General features: G+C 41.4%; 1 protein-coding gene and 1 non-coding gene across 7 annotated transcripts in view; both read right to left on the reverse strand.

Moving 5' to 3' along the window:
- Ano4 (anoctamin 4) overlaps positions 1 to 21,809 on the reverse strand; it is a 394,739-nt gene that overhangs the window by 210,874 nt on the left and 162,056 nt on the right. The gene's annotated exons all lie outside the window — the stretch shown is intronic.
- Positions 3,793 to 3,899, reverse strand: LOC121823839 (U6 spliceosomal RNA). Its single transcript, XR_013045863.1, has one exon. It is a non-coding gene; the product is annotated as a U6 spliceosomal RNA (small nuclear RNA).

A 21,809-nucleotide genomic window follows, 5' to 3' on the forward strand; every position in this document is an offset into this window, starting at 1 on the left:
GGATTTTTAAAAAATTTTTGGACCTATTGTCTTCCTCTGTGTCCAAGCTGACATGACCCAGTGTGAAGTTCTGCCAGGCCTCAGGCCAAAGCAAGGAAGCCAGCTGACCATGAATTAGACTCTCTGAAGTCATGCTTTAAAATAAATGATTTCTACTGTAGGCAGTTTCTCTCAGTTACTTGTCACAGCCATGGGAGGCCTAACGGAAACCCACAGGGCTGTTAACACTTCAGTAATACCTGGATCAGAGAATGTATCCAGTGTATATTAGCTGTTTTCTTATTATCCCTAGGGGTATTATCATATTAATGCTTTCTCTATTGTGCATAAGACCTGATGCCAAAAGTTCCGTACTATGAGGTCATTATTAACAATGCCACTTTAAGAATAAACAAACAGGACAGAAGGGAGGTTAAGTAATGAGTTTCATTCACTGAGTTCTTGACTGATGGAAATGGAATCAGAGTCTTTGTCAAGGCAAGAGAAGACCATGGAGCCTTACATCATAATGGAAGCAAATGTCTTCAAGGACAACAGCCAGACCGAGATAGATACAGGAGTATAGAATAAACAGCACTGGCCACAGGTGCTTCCTCCCTCATCAGAACTGTGTTCGACTATAAGACTTCATAAATACGAACTGTTGCAGGGAGGAGGAAGCACACAGTTCACTCTGCTACCACTCCCATTTCCCACGATGAGCACATCAAAAAAACGACACAGTTCAATATGTGGTCCTAAGACTACACAATTTCAGTGGTAGATTAAATAAAAAGCTAAAATCAGAACCAGTCTCAATCTTTCCCGTCACAACAAATTGCTATGGCAAAATGGTAGGAAGTTAATGTAAAAATCCTTTAGCATCATGGAGGATTTGCTATCAAATAGTGGAGAGTTTGAGAAATAGAGTTAACCAGTGCTTAGTGCATTCTTTGAAGTCAGCTCTCACCAAGAACCACAGCCTCAGAGTGAACTTGACTGATGTAGGCATGGAGGTGTGGGTGTGAAGGAGGGGATATCAGAGCATGTGGACACATAGAATGCCTTTATGCATGAGACAGGCTAAACACCCTCACAGCCACCATCCCAGCTGGAAGTTGTATGAAACACATTAACATCTTTCACCAAGGGCTTGCGTACGTGTGATGGTAGTGAGTCTCACGGGCAGCGACTGTAAACTTGTTTCCCCTCACAGAGGGAACCTAAGGCAATAGCAGATAAGCCTTTAAAACAGTCAGAAGGGCAGAAGCAGTGGTCCGGGATGCTCTTAATTCACTTGAAATGAAAATTAAATTCCAGCCTCTGGAACTTCATTGCTTTACAATTAACACCACGGAACTGCAATAGTGTAATATATTTTGTGTACTACAATAAACCCTACTGATCAAGAGCAGACTCTGGCTAACCAGCTCTGGGACCCTGCAGAGGGCACCTCTAATGCTTCAGTTCCTTTATCCGCCAAATGAGGATAAAGATAGGGTCTGTATCCTGATAATTATTATGAAGACAGAATGACTCACACATTTTAAATGGTCCTCACTGAACACTAACCACTGCTACTTCCACAACTGAGACAGGACTTAAAGAATTTCATTTTCATCTTCCAAAAGCGCTCGCCCCAATTTTTGGTTGTTATTGTTGCTCTGTGCTTTTCATTTGATCATGATGCCTAATGCCATCTTCAGTTTCTCGATCGGCTTATCACTCTCCCATATTACCCACTCCTTCCTCAAGTCACTTTACATCACTACACAGTATGTGCTGGCTATTTCACCGTTCCATAAACACGTGCATCTCATCCTTCCTGTCTGTATTCTGCTCCCACGTGCTGATTCTGGCTCACTCTGGCATGCTCCATTCCTACAAAAGGATGCTCAACCGTCGCCATTTTGGAACTCAATCCTTTCAGGACCATCGACCATCCTGCAGACCCTTCTGAGACTCCTGTGGGGTCTCCCCTCTCCCTGTTCCATGGAAATTTTACAGACCTCTATTTTAACCAGATAGAAGCTTTACCTGCTAGACTGTCTTCTTCCATCCATGCATCCCAAGTGTTGGACCTTAGAGGACATTCAGCGAATTTCTGCAGGCTGAAGGCAAAGGGTAATGCCAAGAGTTGACAACTGCTGAATATGCCAACCCCTTGCTTGATGTGGGATTGCAAGACAGACTGAAAAAGATCTCCACTTGCATTTTGGCTGGTTGGCAAATGTCTCTTGATAATCCTCCAAAGAGTAAATGAGCATTAACTAGTAATCCATTTAGCATTTGTGATGTGACCAGCACTGATGTGAATGCTAAACGCAACACAAACAAAAATCTCAGCCCACAGGGACTCCTGTCTCACAGAGAGAACACAATTAGACTCACACTCCAACAGACATGCCCAACCTTTTTGACATGGTGATATAATGTGTCCACAAAATTCACACCCAAAAGTTGCACAATTGAGTTACAAGAATAAACCAAAAAATAATCTCATAACGTTTAGAGTGGCTTTATGATTACATGCTAATGACACAGAGTTCCACGGCTATGACAGTCATCCTCTCTGTCGGTACAGGGCGGATGACCCTACAGGCCTGAGTTTCAGCTCCTACTCCTTTCCTGGTCACATGATTGCTGTGTAAAGGAGAAGCATGGCCAGCAAAAGGCTAAACTGACTGCATAACAACGCATCCAGTGTTTACGTGGATCTGTTCCAGTGGCCTGCTTCACTGACAGAAATGGTGGCTGCACTAGAAATTGTTAGAAAGGGAGATTTATGGTGTTTAACTGAGTTTCCTAATCCAAAGCAAGCTTCGCCCCACTTGACGACACAGTGAGTCCATTTGTCTGTTTAACGAACTGGCCCTGATTGACACCCTGATAGAGGGGTGCAAGAGAGATGATTCTCCTTTAGGAGGGTAAAATACTGTCTTCTTTGTGCCACAAGATTCCTCCCCAGGGCTAGGTTACTTACAACGCCCTAACTCAAATATGACAAAGACCTTGCCAAGGTCTGAAGACCCAGAAATAAATACTGACCGGCAAATCAAAGTCTGTGTCACTGAGACTGTAAAAGCAAAGATTTATCAATTGTTGGCTCACTTTATTTAAACAATTCTCATTCCCTAATGAAAGCCAATAAACCAGGAAGATCAGATGTTCCCCTCATTAAAAAATAAAATACAATAAAACAAAGCAACCAGCAGCTAAAGAACAGTACTCTCTAGGGAGACTGGGCCAGCATTGCAGAGAGACAACCACACTAACTTACTGCCATGCCTATTGCTTTAGGAATAGTCAAGCAGTATCAGCTCAGCAAGAGCCCTGTGTCGGCTCTAGGTTCCTGAGAGTCTGATTCAGCTGAGGGTAGGGAAGGGAACACCAGATATTCGTGCATATATCTATTGAGAAACCAGCACAAACTTCCCACTGTGTGTTGGAGTTCTCACTAAGAGATGTTGGCTCTTGATGCCAAACTATGTAGAGGAGGCAACAATAATTGTCAGTGCCTGGGGTCTCTGTATGTTGAACACAATCCCACTAAGCATGTGCTGTCTCATTGAGTTCACTGGGCTGTTTCTTGGGGGACAAGACTGAGTCAGCTTCACCACTACCTCCTCAGATGCTCAATTAAAGTGGACTAGGTAGGCTTAGGGAGATGAACCAGCTCTTAAGAGCATTGGATGTTTTCCCAAAGGCACCCAAGTTCAGATCCTGGAGCCCCCGTTAGGAAGTCTATAACCTGTAAGTCTAGCTTCAGGAGATCTGATTGCCCTTCAGGCTTCTTTTTTTTTTTTTTTTTTTTTTAATATGGAATGCTTCATGAATTTGCGTGTCATCCTTGCGCAGGGGCCATGCTAATCTTCTCTGTATCGTTCCAAGTTTAGTATATGTGCTGCCGAAGCAAGCACCCTTCAGGCTTCTTTAGGCACCCACATACAAGGCAAACACACACACACACACACAATAAAAATAATAAATCTTATTAAAGTGATATAGAGTCTATCAACTGTGTGTTACACAGCCGGTTGGTTGGCAGGAGAGGCTGGACTCAAACTTGACCCCTCTGCCCCCAGTCCACCAGGATTGTTGCTTTGTGACAGTCAAGACCAGATTTGGTGTCTAGCTGAAAAACATGGGGATCAGTACAGAAAAATCTAAGTTAATATCCAAATTACAGTATTTCCCAGTTGCCTGCTCACACTAGAGAAAGAAATGGAAACTTGTGGAACCTATGTTGATTCATCCAAGACAGCAAGAATGGTCTGAAACTGACCAAGTTCTCAAAATGTTTGGGGTCTAGGGGAGAGATTTAGGTCCAGATTCTGCCAATTGCTGCCAAGTAAATAACTTACTTCTCTGAACCCCAGTCTCTCCATCAGCAGTACAGGGACCATAATGAAGGCAACTGACTGACCCATCCATCCGTTTCCTCTATTGTCACACCAGGCAGCTGAGACACGCTGAAGGGAAAAACTTATCTAGGGATTTTGACACACTACGCAGATGCTCACAAAACTTCACCTGGAAACTCAGGCCAAGGTCACACCTTTCCAGTCTCTAAAATAACTCACCAATCTGTAACTCTCCCACTCCCCTCAGCTAATGCCCTCACCTAATTAATATTCCATTAAGAAAAAAAAAATTCCATATCACCAACTTAACTTCAACCCATAATCTCTGCTTTCTTTGTTTCCAGTTTAACATAAAGTCTAATCAACCAATGAAAACTGTATTTATGGTGTACAATGTGATATTTTATATATGTTATATATATACATATATATATATAAAACACCACACAATGCATATATATGCATATATTTGTAATGTTTAACTCAAGATAATTCACGTACATGTTACCTCACCTGAAGCGCACATATGTTTCCATGTGTGGCGAGACATCTGAAGCCTCTTCCCAGAGATTTTCACGTACAAGTTATTATTAAATCAGTTAACAGGCTGTGAAACCCAGGTCCAGAATGTATTCCTCTGTCATTGGCCATCATTTCTCCATTCTTCACTTTGGGCCTTTGGCTTCCACCAATCACTACTGTGTTCTCTGCTTCAATGGATTCAACTCTTTTAGAGTCAGAGTTAAGTAAGATTATGTGGTATTTGCCTTTCCATATCTGGGATCCATGTTCGGATCCTAATGCCCACCTAGCCTAATGCTCTTCAGGTTCAGACATGTCATCAATGTGGGAGCCCACAGAAGTTTCCTAGTGAAATCTGAGATTGTTTCACCCAGCAGGACTGCATAAGAGGATGATTGGACCAGGGGCCTGGGTACAGGAGTTTGGAAGGGTCTACACTTGGTTGTATCTAGCAGGGGGAGGTCTTTTGCCACTCCCCTTGGCATTGCTATAAAAAAGCCCTTTTGAATAAAGTTCTGGGCCATTGGGTATTGACCCAGGTCCTCCTGAAGCTATCCTGTCTTTCCTCTTGTTGGCTAGGCCTATCATTCTACTTAATACTTCTTATCCCTCTCTCCTCAAGAGTATCCTGGGTAAAGATGGGGGAAGGCCTCCCACACATCAATGACAAAAATTCCTTTTTAAAGATACCAAGAAGCCATAGCAATTTTGAGCAAAAAGAGTCTTTGTTTCTAGGTCATCCACTATCTGATTATATTTCAAAATCCAAGTGTTCAAAACAATGTGGTACTGGCACAAAAGCAAATATATGAAACAACAGGACTGGCCATAGAACCAAAGAATAAACATACACACTTTTAGTCAATTAACATTTGATGAAGTTTCTAAGAACATGTTTTGGGAAGAATTCAATGTCTTTGCAAATAGGGTCAAGAAACCTGCTTTCATTGCTTTCGAAATAAATATTTACCTATTCTTACAACTGACCCCTATGTCCACAGCCTCCTACCTTTTCAGGCATCAACCCTGCCATTCCTCCCTTTATTTTCTGCAGTATCTCTTCCTACTTCTGTGAAAATGACCCCCAAAGGCTCATAGGGAGTGGCACTATTAGGAGGTGTGGTCTTGCTGGAGTAGGTGTGGCTTTGTTGGAGGAAGCATGTCATTGGTAGGGATGAGCTCTGACGTCTCAGAAGTCCAAGTCAGGCCCAGTGTCACTCTCTTCCTGCCACCTGACAATCCAGATGTAGGACTCCCAGCTCCTCCTCTAATGCCATGTCTGCCTGCACGCCGCCATGCTTCCCACATGATGATGATGATGATGATGATGATGATGATGATGGACTAAACCAGCCCCGATGAAATGTTTTCCATGATAAGTGTTGCTGTGATCATTGTGTCTCTTCATGGCAATAGAAACCCTGACTAAGACACCCTGCTAAGTCACCCACACAAGGAATCAAACATCTTTACTTTCTCTCCTCTTTTCCCAAGCATTCCTTGGCCCAGCATCCCCTTCAAACTATGGCCCCATTTTCTAGCTTTCTGCCCACAACACTGTTGGGTACAGGTGGCTCTCAGTGGGTTTCTCTTGTTGTCACCCTCCACTCTCATGCCTTGTGTCATGTCCCCTCACCAGTAATCCCTTCCACAAGTTGTCCCTTGCTTGCTCAGTCCTTCTTTCTGCCTGAAGGCTTTCTTTGCCCTTGACTTTGGGACAACACACTCTTGGTTTTCTACATTTCATGAAGAACTCTCCATAGGAGCAGCTATATAATTTGTAGAACTTGGTGAAGTATGAAAATATGGACCCCTTGTTAAAACCACTCAGAAATTTCAAGGCTGCAATAACAAACTACCGTCCTAACCATGAGACCCTGTTACATGTTGGATGCCAGTGCCACCACACAGGTGGCCTCTCTGTAAAGCCAGCTGTGGTTCCTGTTTGTCCGATACAGGAAGTCCCAAACACTATCTCAAACCCTTTTCCTCTTTTCAGTATTGGGCTCCCTTTAAGGACCTCATGTGCTTCCAAGGCTCCATAGCAATACATTTGCTAGTGACACTTAAGATCTCTACTCTCAAGTTCTCACCTGAGCCCTCCTAGTAACAAATTGCTTTGTATGACTTCATGTAGTGGTCAGGCAAAGAGTGTCTGTGGGTTTTGTTGTTTACTGGCATATAGCTGACTCCAAGTAAGTATGTGTTAAGTCTGAGTAGAGGGAGAAAAGTCCCTGGTAGTTTTGCAATATTATTTTTATCCCATAGAAGCTTAAGGAAGCATATGGATTTTGAGATGAAAATTACTTGCAGTGACTTATAGAAATTACATAACTAATTTTCAGATGGCTGGTGTGTCCCATTTTTTAACAAATTACAGCTACTTGAATATAAATTAAAGTGCAAATGAGGTCATTCTTGAGGCTCTTTCCTATGAATTAAGAAAGCTCTTCCTGAAATATATTAGTTTGCTAAAGCTAAAAGAATTGCTGGGTTGGACTTATATTTATTTTTAATGACCTGCTCAGCTGAAAATGCACATTAATCCTGCAACTCATAACAACTTAGCCCCACAAAACATTATGCAAATGGCAACCTGGACACACAAACAATGTTCCCAACCACATTAGTTTACTAAGAATGTTCAGAATACAGAGTTGACTTTGAGGCCACAATTCTTGATTGTAGGAGGCTGGACTACAACTTTCAGGTGCCACATCCAGTCTTGTCTTCCACTCTGCCTGTGGTGGCATCTCTAATGCTGTCAAGTACCATTTTGCTTTTGTGTCTTTCTCCTAACTGAAGGGAAACATGGAAAAAATGGAAAGGCAGAAAAATATTTTCGGAGGCTTCAAGCTAAGTTAGAGCATGGCATTTAATATATTCTTTATAGATGTTCAATGAGTAAATGAAAAAATATTGAAACAGTTAAAGCAATGGTCATATTCCTGTAAATATGAGGCAAATAGCACCATTAAGCAATCAAAACTTTTGTATTTATTAGTGGTAATTATTGATAGATGTAAAGACATGTCAGGTGAGTTTACAGCTAAAAATTTACTCAGTTGAATGCTACACACTAAGCAATTTTTCATTATAAAGTTGTGACCTTCCAGAAGTCATATGCTAAAAATTTCATTCCCAATGCCATGTATTGGAATACAGGGTCTTTGTAAGTGAGTGGGTGATGGGGGAGAACCCCAACAAATAGTTAGAGGCCTTACAAAAGAGCCCCCAAAGAGCTTGCTCATTCACTGTACCATTTGAGGACTTTGAAAGAAAATAGCCATGTATGATTCAGGAAGCAGATTCTTAGCATACATCAACTCTCATTGACTTGAGTCTGAATTTCCAATCCTCCAAAACTATGAGAAATAAATTTCTATTATTTATAATCTACCAGGTCTGTGGTACACAGTTAAAGCACCCTGAATAGAAAAGATACCCTGTGTAAATGGGAAATAAGTAACAGTCCTTGATCTCAAGGCACTCAGGGCACAGAGGAGAACAATTGGTAAAAACACATTCCAAAGCACCAGATGTCTCGTGCTACAGCAGAAGGGCAAACAGAGTGCATCAGGCCAGAGCTCTGGAGAAAGATAATTGCCTGCAGTTTACCTCAACGTCACTGTGTGAAGAAGCTGACTTTCAAAGAAGGGTAATAACACCCCTGTCTCATCCTGTCCCTTTTCAACAACACAAGCATAACAAATGACCTTCTTTCTCTGAGTAACAGCTCATCAAAGTCCCAAGGTGATTAGGAAAAAAAAAAACCCAGTAATTGCAACATGATGGATAGAGATAGGCTGCCAGGAAGGGCTCTGGCAGAAGGATTCCCAGGGCCCAGTTCACACCTGGGAACAGTGATGTTTAGGGGCAACTGTGCCGTTTCTCACCTCCAAACACCAGGTAGAAAGAAAGGATGCACTGAAGACAGGTTAACGTACTCATTCTCCAGGTGGGTAAGGGCACATCCTAAGAACACCTGAAAATATTCCTATGGGGAAGGGGGCTTCTCTGCAGTCCCCAAACCCATAAAACTTACAGAATCGCATCCCATAAATATGGAAAGCAATCTGAGGAACAGATAAGAAAATAGTTCCTATGTCTAGAATCTGGGTATTGATTTGCTGGACTATAAATTACTAAGCTGTACTACAAAAGTTTATTTATTGTCCTGCATTCTAAAAAGGGAGCCTAAAACACTAATTAAATTTTAAATGAAAGCAATAGGTGATAAAAAGTGACCAAAAGGCTAAGGGATTCAAATAAATCATGCTGTAATGGTATTTAAAAGTTGAAAAATTCTCAGGATGTAGTTCTTTTAAAAACTACTGCAAATATATAGGATGACAAACAGTTTTGATTCAAGGACTATACCCTATTATAAAAAGTTCACATGAATCCTCACCATATCAACTTGGCTTTTCAGTAGATGGCCAATGATACCTACACTTGATCTTAGCCAAAAGACCGAGAAGCGATAAATGATACCTAACTAAATCCCATTAGCTATAGAAGAGGCTAAGAATAACTAAATAAACAGAAATAATGATTTTGCAGTCTTTTAAAATGGAAGTCACAGGATTGTCTGAAATTTTAAATAGGGTGCATTTTAAATGGGATCTGCTGCATTTCATATATGAAATTTAGCAACATGTCAAAAGTAGAGCACCAGGGGTATCCTTCAACCGAAGACCTTGATGCTGGTCTTCAGCCTCTATACAGCCCTATCTGTCTTCAAGTCCCAGGAACTGGCCCCTGCTGTCATTGTGATTTCAGCATGCTGCTTTCTATTGAGACCGCGAAGGGGGGTCTAACAATGGGTCATTTATTCGAGAGATACAAATAAAATCTCCTTGATGGGAGGAAATGGAACACAGGCAACCCAGGAAAAGTAACAACATCAGTTGTTCAAGTTGGCACCAGTAGTGGGACAGGATGCAATGGATGTGGGAAGGAAGGTACTGGGAGGGTAAGTGGCCCAAGCACTTAATTGCTATGGTAACAGTGATGATTATAAAGATGATTGAGTTTCTTGGTTTCTTCTCATAGCCCTAGCAAGTACATAGAAGACAAATGAAAAGCTGAACTCTCTGAACATATGGTCATCAGTATGCATGGGAAGACTTAGAATCCCCATGGCTACTCACCTACAATTATCACAGGAATTGCAGATTAGTTTGAATACACAAGACTTGGAGAATCCAGGTGTAACAATTCCTATTTTCACTTCATGCAGCAAAAACCAAAGCCAGGTCTATGATAGCTGATTCATGGAGCAATTTAACTAGGCAACAGGGTGCCTGGTGCTTGGTTAAGCTTTTTGCTGAGTGTGTCTAGGAGGACTTACCTGGGTGAGGTTGGTGTCTCAATCAGTAGGCTCACAAAAGCAGTATGAGCAGATCTTACCTAATCCACTGAAGAACTAAATGGACCATCAAGGATCCATACAGAAGAAGGGTTCTCTATGCCTGACATGAGCCAGGACATTGGTTTTCTCTTGCTCTTGGAATCAAGCTCAGACTGGAACTGAACAATCTTTCAGGCCTTTGCACTCACACAGAAGCTAGCTGTTGGTTCTCTTTGGTCCCCGGGCTTGTTGGCTACAGACCTCGATGCATTTCAGCCTCTGTAACTGCCAGGAGTCAAGTTCTCAGCCACTCCCCGACCTATACACACCCTATCCAGCTCTTTATAGCTGAGGAGCTAGCAAAAGTGAAGGGGCCATGGAGTGCTACTGGAGTAGACAGCGCGTGCTGGAGTCCAGAACCTCAACAACTATGCTTTGTAGTGTCCCTTTATTCTCTAGCTACTGATTTGAAGAGGGTGAGCACCTGGAATATAGTTACCCCTCCCCTCAGTGATCCACGGACAACAGAACTTCCTGCATTCTCTGTGAAGGAGACAGGAACTTTTCATTTAGCTAAAAGATGAGCACATACATCAGCAGGCAAAGGGGTTGGGCTCTTCTGGATAATGTCCAACGCCTCTCCAGATCTTTCTCTTCCCTTCTCCCACTACCCCCTCCCCTTCGAAGAGCCGTCAAGAGTAGACCATGTCAACGGGCTCCCTGCCCTGTGCATTTCACCAGTTTGGAACACAGTCGAAGGAAGACAAGAACGATGAGGGAGAGAGATATCAGGTCAGCACTCCCCAGGCCCCTCCCTGTGGAATCATCAGGAGCTGGCCATGTGGCCCTGGCCTGCCAGCTCTGCCAATGTCCCCCTCATTATTCCACTCATGTGAGCCTGGAGGAGGTAAACAGAGCCTCAGTAACTAGTCTCAGAGGCCATCCCATTTCTGAAGTTTCCTTATACACTGCCCACACCTTTGCAAATGATCTCTTTATTACATTTTTCTCAAATTATCCTAATTTGAGTGTACCATCTGTTTCTCACTGAGACCGAGATCCCTACAGCTTCAATGGGACTACAAAGCATTGATTTTGTAAGGCATTATTTTGTATTTTTCTGAACACACCCCTGCCCACACACCTACCCACAACACACCCACACACACTATTATAAGACCAAGTAAAGTTTCTGAGGCAAATTGGGACTTCTCTATGTGAGGGCATTGATGTTGTGTGAGAGGTTGATGATAAGATACCTCCAGAAAACCTAAACCTAAAGTCAATCTCAGAGTGAAAACTTCACACTTATATGCCTAATTTACCAACTGGGAACTTGCTGTGAACAGAATTTGGAAATGTTTGCTTCTATTACATGGTTACTGTGTGACTTCTCATTATGTGTTCCTGTTTCAGCAATCAGTAACCTGGTTGTTCCTAGGGGTCTCCTCTCCTACTGTGCTTGCATGTAATTCCTATGGAATGGTCTCACTTATTCCCAAGTCCAAACAGAAGTAAGTGACCCAGGCCTTGTCTAGCTAGAGCAAGTATTACATCTTCTGGGCCACTGCGGTTCTTTCAAGGATAAGCATATGATATTAGCAGTCATATCAAGGAACTCTTGGTGCAAAGACCTGGAGCTCAGACACTCGATGGCAGAGCCATCGTCAGAATAGGCACTGTTCACTGTAACTATGAATAGGCAGCTTGCAAAGGAAGGCAACTTAGGAGAACAGGCTGGAGAAATGTGCTGCTGATCTGAAGGCCCTGAGTCCATGGGGTCAATCCTCGCCTAGACAGTCCTTCAGCATTTTCTTTAGCTCAAGGCACTTTGAGTTGAGTGCTTTCAACAGAAGACTTTCTCTCAGTGACATCCTAAGGGTATGACAGTGAGACAAATACATCCTGGATACAGAGCATAAAGAAGGTATTTTGGATGTTTAAAAATTGTGTTCACTACTGTGTGTCTGCATGGGATTGTGTGAATGTAAGCTCAGGAACCCAAGGAGGTCAGAAGATAGTGTCCAATTCCCAGGATCTGGAGTTATATATAGGTGGCTGTGAACTGCTCAACATGAGTGCTGGGAACCAAACTTGGGTCCTCTGCAAGAGCTCTGAACCACTGAACTAGTTCTCCAGCCCCTGAAGAATGTATTTAATGAAGAATTTTGTAACAGTCATAAGATATCCTGAGTCAGTTTGTTGTTTTATTATTTTGCCATTTACTGGTAATTCAAAAAATTATTTTATGTGTATGGATATTTTGCTTGCATGTTTTTCTGTGCATTAGGCGCATGTCTGGTGCTAGTGGAGGCCAAAAGATGGCATCATATCCTTTGGAACTTGAGTTACAGATGGCTATAAGCTACAGTGTAGGTGCTGGGAATTGAACTCAGGTCCTCTGGAGGAGCAGCCAATGCTCTTAACCACTGAGTCATCTCCCCAGACCCTTCACTGGCAATTTTAAGCCTGAGTTAAATGCTCCTCCTTTATATGGTCTATCATTCTACACAATTGCTATAATTATCATGCTTTTATTAAGCTACATATATCATTTCTATAGTGAGTATATAACATACACGACACAGTTTTAATTAGCCTGCTTCTTTTATTATATTTAGGTAAACCTTATTTTAATAGAAAATTGGCTCAGAGAACTCCTGCTGTAGTGGCTGTTGGAAAATATCTTCACTTTTCCTATGTTGGGAACATAACCTTGAGTCTCTACTGGGTGCTAGGCAAGTACCCTCAAAGTGAGCCTCTCCCCAACAATTACATACACTGTCTATCTCCAGGTATGTGTGGACTTAGATGCATACCTGCATTTCAGCAGGGAATGTGTTAGGAGCACTTGGGAGATGTGGCATTGATCCAGGCTGGGAAAGGTAGAAGGGGATCCACTTAGAACAAACTCTTGAGTACTGTGCACCAGTGCCTTCACCTGAAGACGGTATTGTTCCAGCAAATTCTTAACCTGTTACGCTGTCCCTGTTGCAGCCACCCATAGCCTATTATTACTTCAACACCATCTTTTTAACGATGGGTTTTTGTTAAAAACAAACAAGCGAGTCTCTGACTTTAATCAAGATAAAAGCTGAATTACCTAACCAGAAAGCCCCAAGTGGAATGCAGAACTCACTCCAGGGTTATTCCATACCATGTGACCCTTGAAAGTCTCATGGCTTTGTATTTTCTGTTTCTTCTTCTGGGAACCCCTCCATCTCCTTTCCATGGGCTCGTGGCTTTCCTTTCACTTCTTTAAGGTATTAGGTTTCTGTTCAGATAATGCAATGTCAGCTGGGCTCTCGTTTTCTTATACTACTTGGTAACACAGTACCGTCCTAGCACCACAATTACAATTCCCCTGTCTTAATACCTGTCTGGACCACTTATAGACACCCGAAATGTCTTCACTTTTTGGTTTTCATCTATTATTCCAATGAATTAAATATGAGTTCCAAGAAAATTATATTCACCAGACCTAGAGCATGTCTAGTAGAGTAAGCTCTTCATATACATTGGAGAATGGATAAATGAATGTGGGGAGGTCCACTGGGACATCTGGTAAACTGTTTGGACAAAGGACAGAGATGCAGGAAGGCACCCTTCTCTTAGAACATTTAAATTCAGGAAACACTTGAAGAAGGAAGTATGAAGGACCTGATGGCAACAGCCTTGTGTATATAAATTTTCCAGATACCAGAATTGTTTCTGAGGAAAACAAATTAAATAAGGGCTGGCAGGTCCTTTACTGGACCAAGGAGAGCTCACAAAAGGCCCAAGTTGATAATATTTCAAGACCTCAGAATAATATGCATTAAGCACTTTTTGAACCAAATAAAACTCTTCACAATCCCTGGTGAGGCAATAAACTTTGAATCAATAGCTGAGCAGCAGCCAAGTTTCAGCATTGGAATTTCCCCTAATTATAATGTCCAGTGGAAAGGTGATGGGATGCAAGCTCAGCATCCACTCCAAACCAGTTAATATGCAAATACAGCATCCTTCCAGCCAGCACTGCACTGGCGGCACTTCTTTAAATAAGGTTTTCAAGGTTGGGGTGCAGAGAAAATACAGCATAAGAATCTACACTCAACTGAGTCTTTGCACTTGAAACATGGTTTGAAGTGCTCCTGAGGGGTGAGATTTCAGCAAGGCACTCTGTGTAACCACAAGTATAAACATAGTCAATAACCAAATATTCACTGACCACTTGCTATGTGCCAGGTTTTATTCTGGTCCCATTCATTCATCTGTATAGCACTGTTAAGTGCCTATGAAATGGAACACGTGGTGTCAGGTTGCCAGGATTAAAAGCAAATGGGACAACATCCCTATGATCAAAGACCTGTCAGAGCAGATGCAGATCTATAAACACTAAGTTATTGTATGATAAGTTAAATAGTTCTGTATGTAGGAATAGGGTGGGGTGGCGAAGCATATCCTCTTCAAGTGAATGTTGAAAGTCCTTTAAAATTTTAAGTCATCAAATCATTTTCAACTAGTGTTTAGATGGTGTCATGAAATTTTCATCTGTGGGCTGAAGACATGGCTCAGCAGTTAAAAGCACATACTGATCTTGCAGAGGACTTGGTTTCCAAGTATGCACTCTGTGTGGCTAACAACTGCCTGTCTTATCTTCAGGAAATAGGGTGCCCTCTTCACACACACACACACACACACACATACACACACACACACACACACACATACACACACGGGGTGGGAGAGGGATGGAAAGTAGGAGGGGAGAGGCATACATTTTTTTAAATATTTAAAAACAATTTTCATCTGTTATACATCTTATGAGTCTGTGATACATGTTTATTATAATAGTCGAGGCAGATCAGGTTCTGTTGGAGTGAAAACCCTGTAAGTCTCAGTGATTTATAAAAAAAGTGAAGATGCTCTTGCTTATACTACTTACCCATGGCAAGACAGCTGAGTGGCCCTGTTCACTTCATCATTTAGATGCTCAAGCTGACGGAAAAGTCAGTATCAGAAGTTAGCACATGTGCATCTTAAAGCATCTGCTAAAATGTGACATCACTCACATTTAACTGGGCAAGACAAATGACATGACTGTCTCTGAATCCAATGGAAGAGAAATGTACTCTATTCCAAAAGGGAGGTGTTCTAGCTCCCTTCCCGCTGTTGGAACAATTTTGACCAAAATCAAGGTGAAGAGGACACAGTTCATTTCATTTTAAACTTACAGGTCTCAGTCCCTGGTTAAGGGGAGTCAAGGTAGAAACCACACAGCATGGCCTCCAACTAGGGAACTCATAGTCAGGAAAGTACAACAGAACCATAAAGGATGCTGCCGGTGGCTGGCTTGCTCACAAGCTCATGTTCAGATAACTTTCTTATACAGCTCAAGACCACCTTTCTGGGGATGGTGCCACCCATGGTGGGCTGGGATCTCCTACATCAATCAACAGTCAAAATAATACTCCATAGACATGGCCCACCGGCCAATGTGATTTTGACAATTCCTCAACTGAGGCTTTGCTCTCAGATGAACCTAGGTCTGGTCAAGTTGAAAGCTAAAGCTAACTAGGGTTGGAGGGAAGCATCTAATGAAGAACATCCCCGAAGAGCGCCACAGAAGCTGGGACAGGAGTGAGGCCTGAGCATGCTCTTCTTGAATGTGTTGACTATGGGACCTTTTGCCCAAGGCTTGACTTTTCTTTGCATGAAGGCTAACACATTCGATGACTCAAAATCTGGTGTGTAACACTTTCAATTCCAGTTTAGAACTTTGGGAATCTTACTTTCGACACGGGTCTCAGTCACCACTGTTAGGGTTAGTCAGCAAATGAGGGAACTAGAGGTAGAGAAAGAAAACAAACATAGGGAGATGATGGGAGGGTTTATTCCAATGAAGTTATTGGCAGGACACAGAAAGCTGATTTTAAAAAAATGGAGCCCAAATCCCAAACTTACTCTACATCTGTAAGTAGACAGAAACCTTAATTCTTTATAAGAATTCCAAGTCGAGCAGAATTATTCAATAAAAATAATAATCATTCTGAATGGAAGACTGGTAAATAAACAAAAGCTTATTTTTTTTCTTTTTATTTTACAATACTATTCAGTTCTACATTACTATTCGGTTCTACATAACAGCCACAGATTTCCTGCCGGGCGGTGGTGGCGCACGCCTTTAATCTCAGCACTTGGGAGGCAGAGCCAAGCGGATCTCTGTGAGTTCGAGGCCAGCCTGGGCTACCAAGTGAGTTCCAGGAAAGGCGTAAAGCTGCACAGAAAAACCCTGTCTCAAAAAACCAAAACCAAAACCAAAACAAAAGCTTATTTTATGTGCAAATGATGGGTTGTCAAACTAAAGCAATTAAAAGATGTTTATTTGTCTGTTTGTTTAAACATGGGGCTTAATGTTTCTAAGAAGCAAAGGCTGGTAAGTGGAAATGAATTATATACACACACACTATATACACACACGTAGACAATGTCTAATTTCTCAGTTTAGTATGAAGTCTACAGTTTTATTTATTAAATACAACATGAATATAGTCTCTCTAAAGCTTGATTAAAACTTTCCCTAATATATCCTTAATCATATATCATAGAAGATAGTAATTGTGTTTTCAAACATACATCACTGTTTAAGAATTAATACATGTCACATTTCATTTTGCTTTCTAGCTATAGTGGTTTGATTTCAGGTGAGAGATTTAATTTAACCTTCAGTTGGATTGATTTTGCTTTGTTTATTTCTGGTTTATTTTTTGTAAGTCTTTTCACGTAACCCAGGCTGACCTCAAACTCACGATCCCTCAGCCTCACTATCCTCAATGGCTGGATTACAGGCCATTGATTTTGTTTTCTTACATTCAGTTATTTAGTGAGAAGATTCTTTTGGAAGAAAAGTAGGGATGTAGGCTACTTTGAATTTTGCTTCAGAAGTTCATTGCCCCATTGCAAACTCAAGGCATCTGAGATTATCTAATTTCTTTCTTTAATGTAACATTCTGCTATTCCTCTAACACAGCCGGTATAAGGGGTCAAACCTTTTAGTTCACATGGATGGCTCTAGTCATTGACAGCAAAACTCAGAAAATCCCATGACCATGTCTTTTACTCCATTAGCTTCCCAGGGAGGTGCTATGTGGAGGTTGTTATGAGGGGAGTCTTTGGAGTTGGTACACATCTGGACTTGGTGGTCTTGTATGAGTAATTATGCTCTGTGTGCTTTTGTTTCCCAGAGTAGGGGCTGTAGTAAGGCTTACATATTATCAGAATGTGAAGCACCATGTGGCCAAAGGTCAGTATCCCTTGAACAGCAGGTGTTACTATCACCAAGGCTTGTTCTGTACGGATGAATTCCACCACGTAGGGAAACTCTCTTTCTACTTTGCCAATGTCCATTTGATTTTTCCACTTAAGATTTTCTAAACCTTATTGAATGTAATTTGACATACTCAACCTTCTTACTAAAACTCGGCCCCAAATAAATGAGAACTGTTACAAACTGGAAATGTGCATGGCCCCTGGCAGTAACCTCCAGATGTGTCTAGACGACCTCCTAATCTCCACATGACTGATGAGGGTTTCTATCATATGGTATGCACCACATCGCTTCTACCGACACAGAAACTCTACTGTCTTAAATGTGATGAATGCAGCTGTCTAGAGAAGAAAAGATGAATAGACTGCAGTCATGTGCTGCTCATCTCTGCACAGCCTTGCCCCACATCTGCTCATAAAGTCCTGCCAAGTTTCCCTCTTAAATGTTTTAAGATCCTCTTTCTCTAGGCCATGAACTCCACATTGGTCACCAGGACACCATCTAACTCTTGTGCTCTGTCCCTCTCTGCCTCACCTGCCATGTCCCCACTCTGGTCCCATATCCGGATGCCCTCATTTAGGCTAAGAAAGTTGCCTCATTACGATCTTGGTAAAGTTGACAAACTTCTCCGTACCTATACTTTACTGCCGTCCAAATTCACCTGCTTTGCTGAGCTGAAATAGCTGCCCCATACCTGTGTCCCAGAGTATACACCACATACCTTACAATTCATTATTATTCCCCTAAAATTATGCAATTATTTGATGTATCTGTTTCCCCCAACCGGCTGTGAGGACACACCCTGTGCTTTATTTGACATCTGTTCTCTCAGACCTGAGTGAGGATAGAGTCATAAATGGATCTCAATGGGTATTCCAGAAAGACAGGTTTCTACTGTAAACTGAAGCACTCCTTTACCTGTTTAGCAACTACATTCTTCATGTTTAAAATAAACAAGTCTATAATGGTGTACAACATCACGACTCTACAGTGTGCGGCTTGCTAATACCAGCCCTTGCAAAATGAGAGGTAAAAATGAAAACTGTCTGAACAGGCAAAACCATTTACTGAAAGGCTCTGGGTCTTGCAGAATGCACAGCCCTTCTCGTACAAGCTGGTGTTAAATAGATGGTGGTGTGTGAATTTATTCCTGCTGTCAGCATAAAATAAGAATCACTTCGTAGGTCAAGCTGGCCAAACCTGCATAAGAAGTTTTAATTTTACATACCCCTCAAGAGACATTAACTATATAACACAGGAGCTGCAACAGACAATGTTTGAGAGAAAATGTTTCTAACGGCAAAAGCAAGCCACATTCTACAGCACGAGAGAGTGCCAACTCAAAAGTCTACCTCAGAGGCACTGAATGCAGTGATTTGTAGATTACTGTGAAACAAGGGGAAGTATAAACCAGAAGAATTAGAATACAAAGTCAAATATATGGCATGATTGTAATTAGAGAGCCCCATGAATAAAGATTTAGGGTATATCCAGATAATAAACACAACCCCTTTATCGAATGATAGGATAATGGAGAACTGTTTTTTTTATTTCTCTTTTTTAAAGACTTTTCAACATAGTTTAATAACAATAAACTCAAAGGACAGAAACAAAAGATACTGATGATAAAACAGAAATAAGGAGGAGGAAAGAGGAAGTAGTGAAAGAGTCTGGCATTGATAATAAGATAAGTTAAATACACAAATATAACAAAGAAAGCAACATAGAGCCAAGCTTGAAAGCAAGAAATAGAATTCTCTAGCCACAGAAACAAGGAAGACACTCAATGCCTAGTCAAAAAGCACAAAACATCACGAAATGAAATATTTCCAGGAAGATTAGCAGAAAAAAAATAAGGTGTATCCCAATAAATAAAGAAATAGACAAGTTTAAAAGATACTCTTTGTAATAGTTAAGAAATGAAATCAACCTTGGTGCCCATTACTGGAAGAGTGAGTTTCAAATGTGGGATAAATTCACAAGGAAATATTACTCAGCCTCAAAGAGTGGAATCTTGTCATTTGTAGCAAAATAGAGGACATTATGGCAAGTGAAATAGGCCAGAGATAGAAACACAAGAACCACAAGTTGCTTCCTATCTAGAGACCATTGAAAATGTACCCTGAAAGCTGAATAGTGATTGATAGAGGCTGGGCAAAGACAGAGAACATGGAGATAAAAGCAAGCTGGACTGTATCAGTGCATGTTGCATGTATGCATTAAAACAGCATCCTGGGCCCCATGACAAGTTCAAATTATAAATGTTAATACAATTTAATACATAAGTAGATATATTAAAAATACTCTAACCGAACACACTTAAGAGAGTGAGTGAGGAGGCTAAGGACAGGGATCAGTGAGAACAAAGGCTTCTAAAAGAGATCAGCTTGAGAGAGTGAGTTGATAGGGTAGTGTGACAGAATGAGGCAAAGAAAAACGAAGTAACATGAACGTCCATCAGGAAGCATATGCAAGCAAATCTTCAACTTTATGTACATACAAGTTCCAAACTGAAAAAATGAGGGAGATAATACTCAGAACTGAAATTTTCTATAGTCGAAGCACATTACTTCTAAACCTAATCCAGAGTTGCGTGGCTAGTAATAATACACCCCTTCAAAGAAAAAAAGAAGTAATTAAATAACCAGAAAAAAGACAATTACAATCGAAATGCATTGTTGGATCAACAGGAGTCTCATCAGCTACAAAGGATGTCAGAAAGCCTTGAAAAACCTCTCAGAACTTCAACGAAAATACGTGATGAAAAGAGAAAGAGTAACAACCTCTAGAAATCTATACTTGGAAACCCTAATATTCCTGCACAAAGCAGAGGCATTTTCAATAAAGTAAGGTAGAGGGTTTTTGCACTCGCAGCATTCATAAAGAGGCTGCTTACTGGGGGCCACACGGAATCCAGATGGAATGAGCAAGCCCCCAAAGCAGCAAGTAACGAAGGTAGTAGTCACGTATGTAAGTCGACATAAAACTACTCGCTATCAAAGCACAGAACAGTAGGGATGGCTGATGTGGAGATGGTCAGGAAATTGGCATACATAAAGCACTCACCACCATAATAAACACAGGAGTGGGAAGACCATAGTTCTACTGTACTTAGGGCTTTGTGCTGTTGGTGAAGGAGAAAGGGATGCTACCTTTAGCCTGTAGTGAGCACATGTGTGAAACATTTATGTGTATATGACCATCAGCAGTTAGACTTGAATAGAGCAAGGAAATATGCTCTAATTTCTAGAGAAAAGCAAGTGGAAGACTGTCTTGGGCTCTAAACTGAGAGAATAAAAGAGGAACGGCATTAAGTTTTAAAACCAGAGTTATGTTTTTTAAATACAGAAGTTAGGAAAGAGTGGGATGAATGAGTGACTGACAGGTAGACCAGCAAGACAAAAGCGAGAATTCAAAAAAGAGAGCAGCACTTAGAAACCGTGGCAAAGGGACATTCTTTATGCAGTCACTAGAGAGGGCAGTCTTTTAAATGATTTACCTTCACACAAGCATAAAGGCAAAACCAATCCATCTTCTAGAACGTTGTCTTGTGAATTACTGTCATGAGGATAGAAAAATTCATGCATATAACACACAACATATTAGCAATGAACAAAAGACAGGGCTGGAGATATAGTTTATTGGTAGAGGACTTCCCAAGCGTGCATGAGGACCTAGGTTCAATTCCCAGCAACATACACACACAGTGCAGGGGGAGGGGGGATTGTAGGGGGACGATAAAGGAAGAGGGAGAGGCAGGGGTGGAGGGAGAGGTAAAAGGAGAGGGAGAGGATGGGGTAAACAGTTTTAGAATCAATGTTCTGATTAGAAAAGACTGTAAGCACACTTTAGCAAGCCAATCGTATTACATAGATATGTGCCACACATACCCCAGGCAAATGGCTTATATCCAGAAAACAGACACTTCATATTTCTCAGGACACTGCTACAAATAAGTAGCGAAATGGGCAAGAGACGTGAACAGACAACTTACCACAGAGGAGATTCAGATGGTCACGAGACCTCCACAAGGCCACTCTACTTCACTTGCCACCAGAGAAATGCCTAACAAACCCTCCATGAGATTCCGTTACAGACAGACATGAATTATTCACTTGATCCAAGGAAGGCTACACCAAGTTATAATTCCCTTAGTGATGTAAACCAGGACTGCTCTATTGCATGCTTGCTGACTTTGAAGGCTGTCACTTTTATTTAAACCAAAAACCCGGTGAACAGATGTGAAAATGACTGTTGTTTAATTTTACATGTTAAAATACCA

The sequence above is a fragment of the Peromyscus maniculatus genome, chromosome 18 (genome assembly GCF_049852395.1).
Source record: "Peromyscus maniculatus bairdii isolate BWxNUB_F1_BW_parent chromosome 18, HU_Pman_BW_mat_3.1, whole genome shotgun sequence".
NCBI lineage: Eukaryota > Metazoa > Chordata > Mammalia > Rodentia > Cricetidae > Peromyscus > Peromyscus maniculatus.